We start from the raw sequence: 16,340 nt of genomic DNA on the forward strand, positions 1-16,340 counted from the left end.
TACTGTAATTTTATTAGAAGTTTTAGTATGCCTATCTGATTCCCTCTCAAGACTTGAGGACGGGTCCCATGTATTATTAATATTTTGATCCAACCTCTGTTTTTCATAATGCCTAGTAAAGATTTTGCTATAGAACAGGATTCAATATGGGGGGAATAAAGGAAAACGCAGAACGGGAGAAACTTGAAATCTGAATGACTAGAAACTGGGAAGCCATGGGCCATGCCTCCAATTAGGAAGCGTCACAAAGTTAATATATGATTGTGAAACCAAGATATTTACAGCAAAGTTTCTAGTTAGCCAGCACTTGAATGTCCTTTTTGCAAAAGCAAGCACTTCTTGAAATTTGTACAACAGTTCTATTTGGACTCCGCTTGGAGCATATGTTTTGTTGCTGTTCTGAAAGAAACACTGATTTGCCCCAATAGTTATGTAGCAGGAGAGCAACTGGACACCTACTGATGTGGGAAGAGGGCAGAGCCAGTTCCTGGCAAGGAACTAGCAGCTTGGCTTCCCAAGGTGCTGCAGTGAATTCATGACAGATGTGTGGGATAGTATACATTTGGGGAGAAATTCATTGATACATAATGTTGGCTGGATACCACACAAACTATGAGCTGAAGGTCATTCAGTTTCATTATTAGGTAGTTCTACACAGAAGGTGGATTTTGGCTGTGATAAAAAAAAAAAAAAACCAAACAGGTGCTGTGTCTGAGAAGAAGTGAGAATGTTTGAGAAGTTTTGTGATCCTCAAAAGGTACACACATCCAGTTAGTAAGTAACTGCATGGCTATTTAAGAGAAATATCAAAACAAAGTGTGAGTTTTTTGGTTTCCTAATGCACATAAGTTCAGTTCAGTCACTCAGTCATGTCCGACTCTTTGCGACCCCATGGACTGCAGCATGCCAAGCTTCCCTGTCCATCACCAACTCCCAGAGCTTGCTCAAACTCATGTCCATTAAGTCAGTGATGCCATCCAACCATCTCATCCTCTGCTGTCCCCTTCTCCTCCCACCCTCAATCTTTCCCAGCATCTAGGTCTTTTACAACGAGTCAGTTTCTTTACATCATGTGGCCAAAGTACTGGAGTTTCAGCTTCAGCATCAATCCTTCCAATGAACACTCAGGACTGATTTCCTTTAGGATGGACTGGTTGGATCTCCTTGCAGTCCAAGGGACTCTCAAGAGTCTTCTCCAACACCACAATTCAAAAGCATCAATTCTTTGGTACTCACCTTTTTTTATAGTCCAACTCTCATCCATACATGACTACTGGAAAAACCATAAATTTGACTAAATGGACCTTTGTTGGCAAAGTAATGTCCCTACTTTTTAATACACTGTCTAGGTTGGTCATAGCTTTTCTTCCAAGGAGCATAAACATAACTAATGCACATAAAAGTTATGTTTATACTATACTATAAAGTATGCAATAGCATTGTATCTTTAAAAAGTAATGTACATACTGTAATTAGAAAATACTTCATTGCTAAAAATGCTAACTACCACCTGACAACACAGGGTTGCCAAAAACCTTCAATTTGTAAAAATCGCTATATTTGACAAGTGCATTAATAGGACGTATGTCTGTATTATTTAAGAGGCGACCAAACTGTCAAGATATAAATACCTATTAAGTTGTTTAGATCTAATTACTTAATAAATGGAACTATTAGACATTTCTTTTGGCCTATGGCTGCTATGAAAAAGTCACTGCAATAACTAAGAGTACCTTAAACTCAGCAAGTTTGGGAACCTCTGACCTAGGGGTTCTGAAGACTGATTGGGTCCTGCCCGTGTGCTCCCAAATCCATCTGGCACATCGAGTTTCAATGGGCTGCGAAGTTCCTCCTCTGAGAAAGCAAACTGAGATCCATTTTGGAACTTGAAAGTTGGTGACACCTGGCACATGGGCTACTTACTGTGGCCCTGATAAACGTTAGCAGGAAAAGAATCCAGTGTAGTCCCCTCCCCATCCAGTCCCACCTCCCTCAGTTAGCTGCTCCAGTTCTGTCAGCTCGTCTGGGGAAGGGGCCAGGGAGATGAAAACTGAAACACAGGGCCACTAGGTAGCCGAAACACTGGGCAATCAGGCTTCCTGTGTTTTGGAGCGAGCAGAGGGGAGGGAAGTGCTGGGTCGCAAAGTGTTCTCCTCTTTCCCAAGTGCTGCTGGTAATTACTACCAGCCCAGCCAGGGCAAACCTATGCCTCAGTTCATGAAGTGGCTCCTCTACTGTCCTTGGAGTTGTATCAGAAAGCCTGGTTTGGGTGCCCTGGTTTCAATGTAAGACTATATGCCAGCAACAACATGAAGAGCAAGAGAAAAGGGAGACTTCCTACAAATGCACCTAGCATCCCATTATCTTTCTTCGATGCAGGAGGCAGGATATACTCCTCTATCTGTGGGAGAAGGTGAGCTTCACAGCCTGCTACTCCTTCATCTTCATCACTCCTCTAGGCTTTAGGTGCAACCCTAGAGCTCCTGCATGTCCCACGGGAACAGGGCTGGCAAGGGAAGGAAGGAAGACATTCTCATACTTTCAGGGGCTGTGGTTAATTTGAATAATGAATGTGATCTCATTGGTATCCCAAGTTTGTTCAATGGTACCCATCAGCTACACATTTACAAAGTAAAAAAGAGGTATTAAAGCAAACAGCTATGTGAGGAAAGCCGAAACCCTAAGCTTCCTTTCCTCATCTGTAAAACTGGAATAACAGCACCAACCTCAGTTATAAATGAGGTATTGGACATAAAGTGCTTTGCTCAGAGCCTGGCAAAGACTGGAGCTCAATAAACAAGAATATGATTTGTTGTCACTGTCCTGGTAGCAGTTATTTCATTTAAGGAAAAACAAGAGACTTATTACCAAGATGATTTTAAAAAACACACTTAGAAAAGAAAGAATAATCGATCAAGGATAGGATTAACTTGCAGTGAGTCTGTATGTTTAACTCCAGGGATGCCTGGAAGCCTGGTCCCCTTGGTCAAGTTTGGGATGAAATGTACAAGCTTTATAAAATGCTGTTTAAAGCCCTTGGAGACACTCTGTACTAGCCTGTCTAGTTTATTGAAAAATGTATAGATTGATGGTTTGCACTGATGGCATGCAGCCTAATTTCAGCTATATGACCATTAAATATCAAAGATTCTCAGTAAACTTGTCCTCTGGCTCCACTGAGACCAAGGTTACCTTGCATGTATCTTGACTGTTCACAATGAGAAGACAAAGCATGTCCTGTGTGACTAAAAATGGGCTTAGGAGCCATCTCTCTCCTGCTGCACCATACCGTTATTGTTGTTGTTCAGTCACTAAGTCATGTCCAAACCTTTGCGACCCTATGGACCATAGCCCCGCCAGACTCCTCTGTCCATGGGATTTCCCAGGTGAGAAAACTAGAGTGGGTTGCCATTCCCTCCTCCAGGGATCTTCCTGACCCAGGGATTGAACCCACGTTTCCTGCATTGGCAGGTGGATTCTTTACCACTGAGCCGCCAGGGTACCCCATACCTTTAATAATGAGAATCTCATGGGTCCTTTCAATTAGTTAGTGTCAAATAGTGGCCACTTTGATGATTCATAAATATTCTGAGGATATCATGAGATTTAAAATTTTGGGGGCTTCCCTGGTGGCTCAGTGGTAAAGAATCTGCCTGCCTGGGCAGGAGACGTGGATCCCTGATCTGTGACGATCCCACATGCCATGGAGCAACTAAGCCCATGTGCCACAACTAGTGAGCCAGTGCTCTCTAGAGCCTGGGGACCACAACTACTGAAGCCTGTGTGCCCTAGAACCCATGATCTGCAACAACAGAAGCCACTGCAATGAGAAGCCCATGCACCACAACTAGGGAGTAGTCCCTGATCTCCATAACTAGAGAAAAGCCTGTGAAGCAACGAAGCCCCAGCACAGCCAAAAATAAATAAGTGAATACATAAATAAAATTATTTTCAAAAATTTCAGAAATTCTTCAGAATATAAATGATGGACTATTTCTGGTCCTTATTTAAGAAGGACTTGATTTTATAAGAAACTCTTAAGGAAGTATCCTTTACCATACCTTACATGTTTACTTTTATTAACTTCAATTTTGGTCAAATGTGTGCTGATAAGTCTGTCATCATGGGAATTTTAACAAAAGATCACAAAGAAGCTCTTAAGAAGGATTGAGAATTGAAAATCATACACATGGGAGGGGAGAAGCTAAGATGGCAGAGAAATAGGATGGGGAGACCACTTTCTCCCCCCCCCAAATTCATCGAAAGATCATTTGAACACTGAGCAAACTCCACAAAACAACTTCTGATCACTAGCAGAGGACATGAGGCACCCAGAAAAGCAGCCCATTGTCTTCAAAAGGAGGGAGGACAAAACATAAAAGATAAAAAGAGAGACAGGAGAGTTAGGGATGGAAATCCATCCCAGGAAGGGAGTCCTAATAGAGGAAGTTTCCAAACACCAGGAAACCCTCTCCCCGGTGGGTCTGGGGCAAGTTTTCGAATCTCGGAGGGCAACCTAGCAGGGAGGAAAAATAAACCCACAGATTACATGCCTAAAAGCAACTCCCAGCAGAAAAGTACCCCAGACGCTAGCATTCGCCACCAGCAAGTGGGGGCGGAACAGAGAGGAGCGGGCAGCATTGCTTAGGGTAAGGACGGGCCCGGGCAATCTGAGAGAGCTAATGCGAGATGGCAACCTAAACTGTGGGATCGCAAGAGACAGAGAATTAACCTGCGAAAAGCCCTAACCCAAGGCACTGCCAGCCCATTCCCAGAACAAAGGACTGAGCAATACCAGAGAAGAGCTAGCCGGCTGCGGACTGGCCCATCCCCCGCCAGAGGCAGGAGGCAGGGGGGAGGGGAAAGGGGCAAACTCGGCCCCAGAGACGGCACCCCCTACCAAACTGCAAACAGGCTTCCAGTTTCTAACCAAAGACTTCCTGAGATTCTGGATGGTTGACATCCGCCGGGAGGGTCACGGCTAGAGACCAGCTCCCCAGAAGAGACACAAGGTGCACCCAACCTGCGCGCCTGGAAACTGAGGCTGGGACCGCGGAGGGGATAAGGCGCACCACACCCGGGGAGAGTGCGCCGTTCAAGCTCCTGGTTGTCTGAGCTGCTCCGACCGGGGAAGGCACAAAACGCAGGCCCGACCGAGTCTGCGCCTTTGTGGAGTACCCGAAAACTGGAACCGCACGCAACTCAGGGCCCACTCCCTGTAGAGCAGCCTGGATCCTGAGCAGTGTAGATGGGGAAAGCACACACCCGTGAGCGGGGGCAAGCCCAGTGTGGCCGGAACACTGCGGGTCCTCCCCACACACGCCAGTGACATTAGTCTGCAGGGCCCTTCCCTCCCCACAGCACCACTGAACAAGCGAACCTAAACAAGAGACCACCTCCACCCGCTTGTGTCAGGGTGGAAATTAGACACTGAAGAGACCTGCAAACAGAAGCCAAATAAACAAAGGGAACCGCTTTAGAAGTGACCAGTGCAACAGATTAAAATCCCTGGAGTTAACACCGACTACACTGGAAGGGGCCTATAGATATCGAGAAGTGTTAAGCTGGAACAAGGAGCTATCTGAAACTGAACCGAACCCACACTGCCCGCAACAGCTCCAGAGAAATTCCTAGATATATTTTTACTATTATTTTTTTTTAATTAAAAAAATTTTCTTTTTTAAAAGTCCTCTATTACTCCTTAATTTTCATTTTTATAACCCACTATAACCTTGCAAAAAAAAAGGGGGGGACCCTATTTTTAAAGGGAACTTCATATATATTTCTTAAATTTTTTTGTTTTTGTTTTTTTTTTTAATAATTGTATTTTTAAGAGGCTAACCTCTATTCTAGATTTTTAATCTTTGTTTTTCAGTATTTGATATCAATTTTGGACATTTAAGAATCCAACCTTCAGTACCCATTTTTACTCAGGAGTGTGATTACTGGTTTGATTACTCTCTCCACCTTTTGACTCTCCTTTTTCTCCCCCAGATCACTTGTTTCCTCCCTCCCCCTTCTCTTCTCAATCCAAATCTGTGAATCTCTGTGGGTGTCTGGACTACAGAGAACACTTAGGGAACAGAGTACTGCCTATATCTGTCTCTGTCCTCTTGAGTCCCCCTTTTTCTCCTCCTGCTCACCTCTATCTCCTTCCTCCCTCCCCTCTTCTTCATGTAACTCTGTGAACCTCTCTGGGTGTCCCTCACTGTGGAGAATCCTTTCACCATTAACCTAGAAGTTTTATTATCAGTGCTGTATGGATGGGGAAGTCTTGAGGCTACTGGAAGAATAAGACTGAAATCCAGAGGCAGGAGGCTTAAGCCCAAAACCTGAGAACACCAGAGAACTCCTGACTGCAGGGAACATTAATTAATAAGAGATCATCCAAAAGCCTCCATACCTACACTGAAACCAACCACCACCCAAGAGCCAATAAGTTCCAGACAAGACATACCACCTAAATTCTCCAGCAACGCAGGAACATAGCCCTGAGCATCAATATACAGGCTGCCCAAAGTCACACCAAACCCATAGACCCATCTCAAAACTCACTACTGGACACTCCATTGCACTCCAGAGAGAAGAAATCCAGCTCCACCCACCAGAACACCGACGCAAGCTTCCCTAACCAGGAAACCTTGACAAGCCAATCGTCCAACCCCACCCACTGGGAGAGACCACCACAATAAAAAGGAACCACAGACTACCAGAATACAGAAAGGCCACCCCAAACACAGCAAACTAAGATGAAAAGGCAGAGAAATACCCAGCAGGTAAAGGAACATGAAAAATGCCCACCAAGCCAAACAAAAGAGGAGGAGATAGGGAATCTACCTGAAAAAGAATTTAGAATAATGATAATAAAAATGATCCAAAATCTTGAAAACAAAATGGAGTTACAGAAAATCATACACCTGACAGATATACATACTTAGAGAAGCATGAATGAGTAGCTATAACAAAATATCCTAAATTATTTTCTACTGATATTTGGGTTATTTGATAGTTCAGGTAGCTATTCAGTATCTGACATAATTGTTGTGGATATTAAGGATAGTAAGATATTATTTCTGCAGAAGTCACTCAAACTCATAAACTTAAGAAACAAAACATGACCAAGGTGATGCATCAGAACTTCTGTTTTACCTATAAGGGAGCCCCAGCTCCCTTAGACTTAACAAGGATTAATTTACTCATCCCTCATCCATGAGCCTGGCTGTAAGACTGGAAAGCTGCTTTCGCACATTAAAGCTGAGAAGTAGAAGGGACCAGTGGTGAGCTGAACCAGATCAACACACTGACAGCAACGCGAAGGGAAAGTTGGTGGATCTGAAGAGGAAAGAGACAGGAGGCCCTTTGAGGTTATTTACAAGTTTACATGATCTCATTTTACTCAGAACACTTTGCAAAGTAGAGTATTTGTCGTATCTCACAAGTAAGAAACTGCTGCTTAGAAAGGATGCTATCACTTGTGGCCATGCTTCCTTTGTTGGTTTGGGGGGCACCAAACCAGCACCTTCTTCAGTTGCTTTTCCCCTTCCTCTCATTAGTCCCTCTCAGGAAAGGCTTTTCTTCTGTCTCTTCCCTTAAAATAAATGTTAACGGGCCTCTCCTCTTCTCCTTCCCTCTTATTAGGTGACCTCATCCACTGTCATGTTTAGCCATCACATATAAGCGACAGCTGCCAACTCTACCATGCACAGCCTGGCCCTGTCCAAGGAGCACCTGACCGATACACAAACCTTCTGCTAAAACTCTCATGTTCATCACCTGTGCCCAAAGAGCACAATGAGCAGTCCCAGACTGGCAGAGGCAGTCGGCAGGGGCTACACCAGTAGGGAGGAGGCTGTGTTCAGCAGAGGCGCAAGACTGGCAAAGGTCACTGGAGCTCACAGGTGTGCATCTCCTAAATGCTCGGTATTATCTTCCAATATTTTGATTTTTGATTCTTATGCTCTTTTTATACATGGTCTTAATTTAATGTTGCTTCAATTCTTTCTTTGAAAGCAAGAGAAGCTTAAGATATGAATTTGAATGACACAAGAACCTTGTTATGCTACATAAGCCAAATATTATTAGTCTAATTTTACCATTCACTGACTCACTCACTGATTTATTCAAACATTTATTGAGCATTTTTTATGCGCCAGATGTTGGTGCAAGGCAATGGGCTTAACAGTAAGACAAAGTCCCTCAAGGAGCTCACAGTCTAATGATAAACTACTGAGTAAACTGAGGCACAGAGTGGTAAATGCTTTACCGAATGAAGCAGAAATACTAGGTACTTGGAAATGATTAACTAGAGCTGGAGAGAGGGCAGGGTACCATTAGGTCATCATAAGTAAATCCCTTTGACTGAAGAGCAAGGCTACATGCAGAAACATATTACAGAATCTGCTTGCAAAAAAAACAACAACAACAACAACAACAACAACAACAAAAAAAAAAAAACGTTAAAATAGGGGATTCCCCTGGTGGTCCAGTGGTTAAGACTTTGCCTTCCAATGCAGGGGTATGTGTTCAATCCCTGGTTGAGGAGCTAAGACCACAGAACCAAAAACATAGAACAGAAACAATACCATAGCAAATTCAATAGACTTTAACAATGGTCCACAGTAAGCTTTTTAATTTTTTTTAAAGGTTAAAATAGTTTTCAATTGTTACCATGAATTCACGTCTTGTAAGGAATTATTAAGCCATGATCTGATGGCATTTCTACACTTGCCCCCAAAGCCTGGGGCATGCCACCAGTCTGCTCCAACACAATCAAGCTGTAGGGCCCTTGAAGTCCAATTTTAGCACTGGGAACCATAGTGAAATACATTAATTCCACAAACTTAAAAAATACAGCATATTTATGATAACTCTGCATATAAAATTTTGGAAAAAACTCTAACCCTCATTCAGAGGGTTCTAGTCAGTTATAAAGAACAGAGAAATTAGATAGTATGTCTGATACTTTCCACATAGACATTATTTTGGTTATACAAGGGTAAAAAGTCTCACTTTGAACTACTTTATAAGCAATCTAAACATTATACAAATATACACAAAGACATCATGTCCAGATGCATACATTAACCCGTATTAAGGCAGTTTCTCTTGTGATAAAAACACCTGATCCAAGCAGCAAAGGGCAGAGTCCACAAACAGCTGCCCATCCAGCCTGCCCAACAGTTTCAGTGATACTCTGTGTGATGGAGTAATTTCAGGAGGCAAGATGTCTATTTCACTGGCAAAAATACAGGGAATAATTATTGTTTTAAAAAGTTATTTTCAAATGCAGAAACCGTAATTATCCAGTAATCTAAGTAGTGAACTGCTCAAAGTTACCCCTGGCCTTATTGCTGTAAGGGAGAATGAGAAAGCATTGGGGATGATTTATTCCTCTGAGAATCACCCACCCAGTGTAATTCACCCACCCGGATGTCCCCAAAGATTCAATACCTGGATCCTCACATGCCATTAGTTTTCACTTCAAGCAATTCTTCACTCTGCTCTGGAGGATATTCTTCTTTCTCAGGGTGAGGGTGTTCTGGCCGTGTGCTTTTGGACGAAAAGGTTCCTACACCATCCAATGTTTCATCACTTGAGACATCCTGCTGCATCATTTGACATACATAAACATCGATGGGCCCTTAGGTGCTCTTCATATATACTGCGACAGACTCATCGGTGGGATACAAAACATCCAAGCTGGTTTCCGCCGGAGCTTTAATTGCAAATATAGTCTGTTCACGGAAGGCTTCAAGGCTATGAATATCTTGATATGACACATATGCTAGATCTTTGTTTTCTCTGTCCTCTATTAACTCAAACATCTGTTGAGAACAATCCTTAATTAATTCATCCAGAGCTGCTTCTTCCTCTGATAAGTGAAAAAGTTCCTCCTGCAGCTTCCTCTGCTTGGGCCCTATTTCCAAACAGCTAAGATCAGGTCCTATCCATTGAATCTGGTTCTTAGATTTTTTTTCAACCAGCTTGATTCCACTTAAGACACTGATGACGTCATACACTCTTAGTTTTCATACGCCCAGTGCTTCTGCAGCTTCATTTAAGTCAAGAACACCTCCAGGACTAGATCTGAGAAGTGCCATAAATCTTTGAGTTAAACGAGGCAGGGATGCATAACATCGAGGTATCTTCATTTTGGGGCCTTTTTTCATGGACACCTGTTGCACACTATCTTCTAAATTAAAGCTTACTTTTAATCCGCGTGGGTCCTCCGTGCAGGTGGGGTCTTTGGATTCACCGCACACCGTCTTCTTCTCCACCTGGTCCACATGCAAGCTGCACGCCTCCCAGGCAGGCTGCTGCTGACTCATGCTGCCCGGCTGGTCCTCACCTCGCACTGCACGAGCTCTCCCGCCTTCTCCCACTCAAGTCGGCACCGCTTCCAACACACTGGTCCCGCAAGACAAGCACAAACCTGGCCCCTGTTGTGATGAGATGCTCAACGTGGCTAGGCCGGCCCTCAGACTGGTGCACCGCTGCCCCACACCCCTGGGAGCTGGAACGCTCGCGGAAAGAAAGCACGCTGATCTACGGCACTCAGAACATGAGTCTCACCATCTTTATGCATGCACAGTGCGCTGCCTCTAGTGCGCATGCCCGCTGCGGCTGGCACGTTCCGATGCACGCAGCACGGTGTTTTAAGTTTGTTTTGTTTTTGTTTTTTTAATAAAAAAGATTGGCCTGAGCTTTGTGGCTCAGCTGGTAAAGAATCTGCCTACAATGCGGGAGACCTGGGTTCAATCCTTGAGTTGGGAAGAGCCCCTGGAGAAAGGAATCTGGCTACCCACTCCAGTATTCTGACCTGGAGAATGCTATGGACTGTATAGTTCATAGGGTCGCAAAGAGTCGGACACGACTGAGCGACTTATACTTTCAGCAATCTGCAACATGCGTTTATTCAAATAGAAAGTTTGTTCCTAGTCGGTGTTGTGTAAATATTGGTGTGCCACAGACTGAAACTATAAAGAGTCCGCATACTAAGAGGTTATTTTTTCTCTTTTTTAAATAAACCTAATATCTTGTTTAGTTGTGAATTTCTCATAAAAGACTGTGCAAGATGCTAAGTTATCCATTTATTTGAGCCTTCTGTTGTTAGTCATATGAAAACTGCCTTTTGAGGCTCTCTGGTTGAAGTCCGAGAAAGCCAGTATCTGTTCACTGCTTTCACCAACCCTGTATTGAGACACATGAAAATTCAGGCAGAGTATGGTAGCGAGGAAAGATCCTAAATCTGTAGTCAGGTATGCAAATTTCTGTCCAGCCCTGGCACTAAACTGGCTACATGATTCCACATTTGTTGCCAAATTTATCTGAGCCTGTCTCCTAATTTGTTAACCTAAGGTTTATATGTATATTATTTCTTAGGTCTTTTCAGTTGTAACTGTGAAATTTTATACTTGGAAAGATTTTTGTTAAGTGGGAGTAGTGTATCACATTCAAATTCTTTGGGGAAATGAATATATTATTTTTCAGCCAAGCAACCACCATCCTCCAAACCAACAATAAAAACAAACAAGAAGCAAAAATCAACAAGATACCCTCCCCATCAAATCCTGTGCTCAGATTTATATACTATGAAAAAAATGTTATATCACACTCATATTTCCTTGCTTCTAAACTTTTGATACCATCATTCAGTCAGTTGTGTGTACATGCAATGCCTTCAAGTTTTTTCTGCTAAAATGGGTATAAATAGGCATTTCTTATCACAAATGGATGGACACAACTTTCCTTAGAACAACTAAGTCTCACTAGAATTCTCAAGTGACATCTCACTTCCTAAAAACCAAAATTATGCAAAATAAAAAGATCTTATTTGACTGTTGGTGGGAATGTAAATTGATACAGCCACTATGAAAGACAGTATGGAGATTCCCTGAAAAAACTAGGAATAAAACTACCATGTGCTCGGGCCTGGTGCACTGGGAAGACCCAGAGGAATTGGGTAGAAAGGGAGGTGGGAGGGGGGATCGGGATGGGGAATACATGTAAATTCATGGCTGATTCATGTCAATATATAACAAAAACCACTACAATACTGTAAAGTAATTAGCCTCCAACTAATAAAAATAAATGGAAAAAAAATCAAAAAATAAAAATGTAATCAAGTAAAAAAAAAAAACTACCATGTGACCCAGCAATCTCACTACTAGGCATATACTCTGAGGAAACCACAATTGAAAAAGACACATGCACCCCAATGTTCATTGCAGCATTATTTACAATAGCTAGGACGTGGAAGAGATCTAGATGTCCATTGACAGATGAATGGATAAAGAAACCGTGGTACATATATACAATGGAATATTACTCATCCATAAAAAGGAATGCATTTGAGTCAGTTCTAATGAGGCTGATAAAACTAGAGCCTATTACACACAGTGAAGTAAGTCAGAAAGAGAAAAACAAACATCGTATATTAATGCATATATGTGGAATCTAGAAAGAAGATACTGCTGAACCTATTTGCAGGGCAACGATGGAGACAGTCCATGGGGTTACAAAGAGTTGGGCATGACTAAGCGACTGAACTGAACTGATGGAGACAGACATAGAGAACAGACTTATGGACATGGGGGTAGGGGGGTAGAGAGGGTAGGATGTATGCAGAAAGTAGCATGGGAACATACACATTACCATAGGTAAATCAGATAGCTGATGGGAATTTGCTATGTGGCTCAGGGGGCTCAAACCAGGATTCTGTGACAACCTAGAGGGGTGTGATGGGGAGGGAGGTTCAAGAGGGAGGGGACACAGGTATACCTATGGCTGATTCATGCTGATGTTTGGCAGCAACCAACACAATTTTGTAGAGCAATTACCCTTCAATTAAAAACAAATTTCAATATTAATAAAAGATCCTATTTGGATCATCTTCCTATTACTGAAAAAAAATGTTGCTCAGTCATGTCCGACTCTTTGCGACACCATGGACTATACAGTCCAGGGAATTCTCCAGGCCAGAATACTGGAGTGGGTAGCCTTTCCCTTCTCCAGGGGATCTTCCCAACCCAGGGATCAAACCCAGGTCTCCCACATTGCAGGCGGGTTCTTTACCAGCTGAGCCACAAGGGAAGCCCTCCTATTACTTAGGGAGGTGGGAAAAAGATTATTTCTCAAATGTATTTCACCACTGTAACCTATCTGTGGAAATTAAAAGGCTATTTTTTTTCATAGAAGGTAAGTCTGTAATTCAGAATTTGTTGTACAGTGGTGCTTATGTGCCCATACAGGTTGTCACAAACTTACAACTTAGAATGGCATGTAGTAGGCATTTTCACAGGAATTAGGAAGTGGAAACCCACTCAGGAACTGAGACATTTAAAATATTATTTAATGTTATAGGACTGAACTAGAGAGAGTGGGGGCATCTCAGGGTTTGAGAGAAGTAACTGTTGTGTCTTTAATATCCTGAAAATGCTTCTTAATGACAATATAGTGGTTATGATCCCTATCTAAGACTTCAAAAAAAGACATCTTTGTGCTATCAGAGGTATGCAATGAAATGCCAGATAATAACAGGCAGGTTTCCAGGAATGAGTGTGGAGAAAAAGCCAGAAACTGATTTCTATAAGACTGAAAACAAGAGAGGTAGTGTATGTCTATAATATCAATAGATCCCTTCCCCCATGAGGAGGGATCTATTACTAATTCAATATGGTTTACTTAAAAGCCAAATTTTACATCATATATTCAGATGTCTCATGTCTAATGATTTTATGCTTTGTAAGGAATAATTAGATACAGAGAAATTATCTAATAGATCCTCCCACAAGGGAAGGTAAAAAGTCAAATTTTCTTTGAAGGAGTTTTACAATAACTCCTTATCAAAAAGAATACTTCATGAAATGGTAGATGACAGCAATCAAGTTACTAGCAATTACAACAACTGCTTAAATGTATGTTACTCTAACATGATATTTATGAATGAGAGTCGTGCCTTACCCACAGGAAGCAAACAAATATGGGATTAGAAAATGATCTAATTTGCACAACATTAAGCACACAATCTGGTAGCATCATGAAAACAGGGGAATTCCCAAGATAGGTATTTCCCATCACTAGTGCCTCAACTCTCATCAACAAGAAGATCATTTGTCTTAGAGTTTATAGTGGCTACAACCACAAAACTTTGTTTTTAGTTTATGAATCCGATTTACACTGATTCTGGTTACACTAGATCTGTCCCATTTGGAAGATTACAGAAACAACTATAACAATCACCATTAAATGGGCTGGGGTGGGGCAGGGTAAGGCATGTAGTGAGACTCAGCAAACATGAAACATGGCTTTAAATATATAATTATGTTACAGTGAATGCTTTATACTCTGTCAACATAGACAGTATGGTGTTATCTATGGGATAGTTAACTGTAATCTAGATGCTAGGAGTGAATGATTGTCCTAATAGAATACATACTACATTTAATCCAAAAGTCTCATATCAGAGATGGTTGTTCAGAGAAGATGCAAAGCTAGTGGTCAGCTATCTTTCTGTTATGCACAACAGCAGAGCAGAATGGATTTCAGAAACGGAATCTCACTGACAAATTAGTGCTTTTATTAATTAGCACACAGATTTCAGAAAGGACTTTTCCCTGGTGAAATCAATGTTGTTTATATGTGAATTTGTTCTAGAAGTGATGTTGATAGAATTCAGACTTCCGCTTGTTCTACCTGAAGGGGAGAGGCACACTCACCAGTATTCCCTCTTCTTTCCCTTCTCTCCCAGTGGCTCCTCAGGGACCCCTGGAGAAAACCTGGGGCTTCTCTGAGCACCCTGAAACCACGGATCCATCTCAATCCCTTCATTTTGCTGACAAGAAAAGGGACATCCAGGCTAAATGACTTATCCAAGGACTCAGCCACTTGATTCTAGGACCAGCACTACATCTTGGTTTCTAGAACCATAATGGAAGCCAATTTTGCATACTAAGGCATGGGGGAGTCCTTCTGGCTTATATATGATTAAACTGAAAGTTTATGCTAACTAAAACAGCCCATTTGTGGCCTATCAAACAAACACTCTACATCTGCCTTGATCCTTAAAGAAAACTGTGCATTGACCAGAAGTAAAAAAAATCTATAAAAATAAATGACCCAATTAAAATATGGGCCAAAGAACTAAACAGACATTTCTCCAAATAAGACATACAGATGGCTAACAAACACATGGAAAGATGCTCAACATCACTCATTAGCAGAGAAATGCAAATCAAAACCACAATGAGGTACCATTCCACGCCAGTCAGGATGGCTGCTATCCAAAAGTCTACAAGCAATAAATGCTGGAGAGGGTATGGAGAAAAGGGAACCCTCTTACACTGTTGGTGGGAATGCAAACTAGTACAGCTGCTATGGAGAACAGTGTGGAGATTTCTTTAAAAATTGGAAATAGAACTGCCATATGACCCAGCAATCCCACTTCTGGGCATACACACTGAGGAAACCAGATCTGAAAGAGACACGTGCACCCCAGTGTTCATCGCAGCACTGTTTATAATAGCCAGGACATGGAAGCAACCTAGATGCCCATCAGCAGACGAATGGATGAGGAAGCTGTGGTACATATACACCATGGAATATTACTCAGCCATTAAAAAGAATCATTTGAATCAGTTCTAATGAGATGCATGAAACTGGAGCCCATTATACAGAGCGAAGTAAGCCAGAAAGATAAAGACCAATACAGCATACTAACGCATATATATGGAATTTAGAAAGATGGTAACGATAACCCTATATGCAAAACAGAAAAAGAGACACAGATGTACAGAACAGACTTTTGGACTCTGTGGGAGAAGGCGAGGGTGGGATGTTTTGAAAGAACAGCATCGAAACATGTATATTATCAAGGGTGAAACAGATCACCAGCCCAGGTTGGATGCATGAGACAAGTGCTCAGGGCTGGTGCACTGGGAAGACCCAGAGGGATGGGGTGGGGAGGGAGGTGGGAGGGGGGATTGGGATGGGGAATGAATGTAAATCCATGGCTGATTCATGTCAATGTGTGGCAAAAACCACTACAATACTGTAAAGTAATTAGCCTCCAACTAATAAAAATAAATGGAAAAAAAGGTCTATGTTAAAAATAAACATTAAATTCCGCCCTTCCTGGGCTGCCAATGGTGGTGCTCCTTCAATGCCAAGACGCCCTTCCCAGGTACCAAGGCTATACTGACTCCTGTGTACATGGTGATTTGTTACTGTTGTTTCAAAATCTTGAAGGAATGAATTCCTGACTTCTTGTCAAGACAAAAAACAAAAATGGTATTTTTGGTTCTGACAAGATACAAAACTGTGCTGTGGAGAAGGAGATGGCG

General features: G+C 42.2%; 1 protein-coding gene and 1 pseudogene across 2 annotated transcripts in view; both read right to left on the reverse strand.

Moving 5' to 3' along the window:
- The window catches only part of PRRG1 (proline rich and Gla domain 1), a 159,223-nt gene that overhangs the window by 63,697 nt on the left and 79,186 nt on the right, over window positions 1-16,340 (reverse strand). The gene's annotated exons all lie outside the window — the stretch shown is intronic.
- Window positions 8,942-10,390, reverse strand: LOC110143552 (transcription factor E2F6 pseudogene; annotated as a pseudogene).

This window comes from Odocoileus virginianus, chromosome X (genome assembly GCF_023699985.2).
Source record: "Odocoileus virginianus isolate 20LAN1187 ecotype Illinois chromosome X, Ovbor_1.2, whole genome shotgun sequence".
Classification (NCBI taxonomy): domain Eukaryota; kingdom Metazoa; phylum Chordata; class Mammalia; order Artiodactyla; family Cervidae; genus Odocoileus; species Odocoileus virginianus.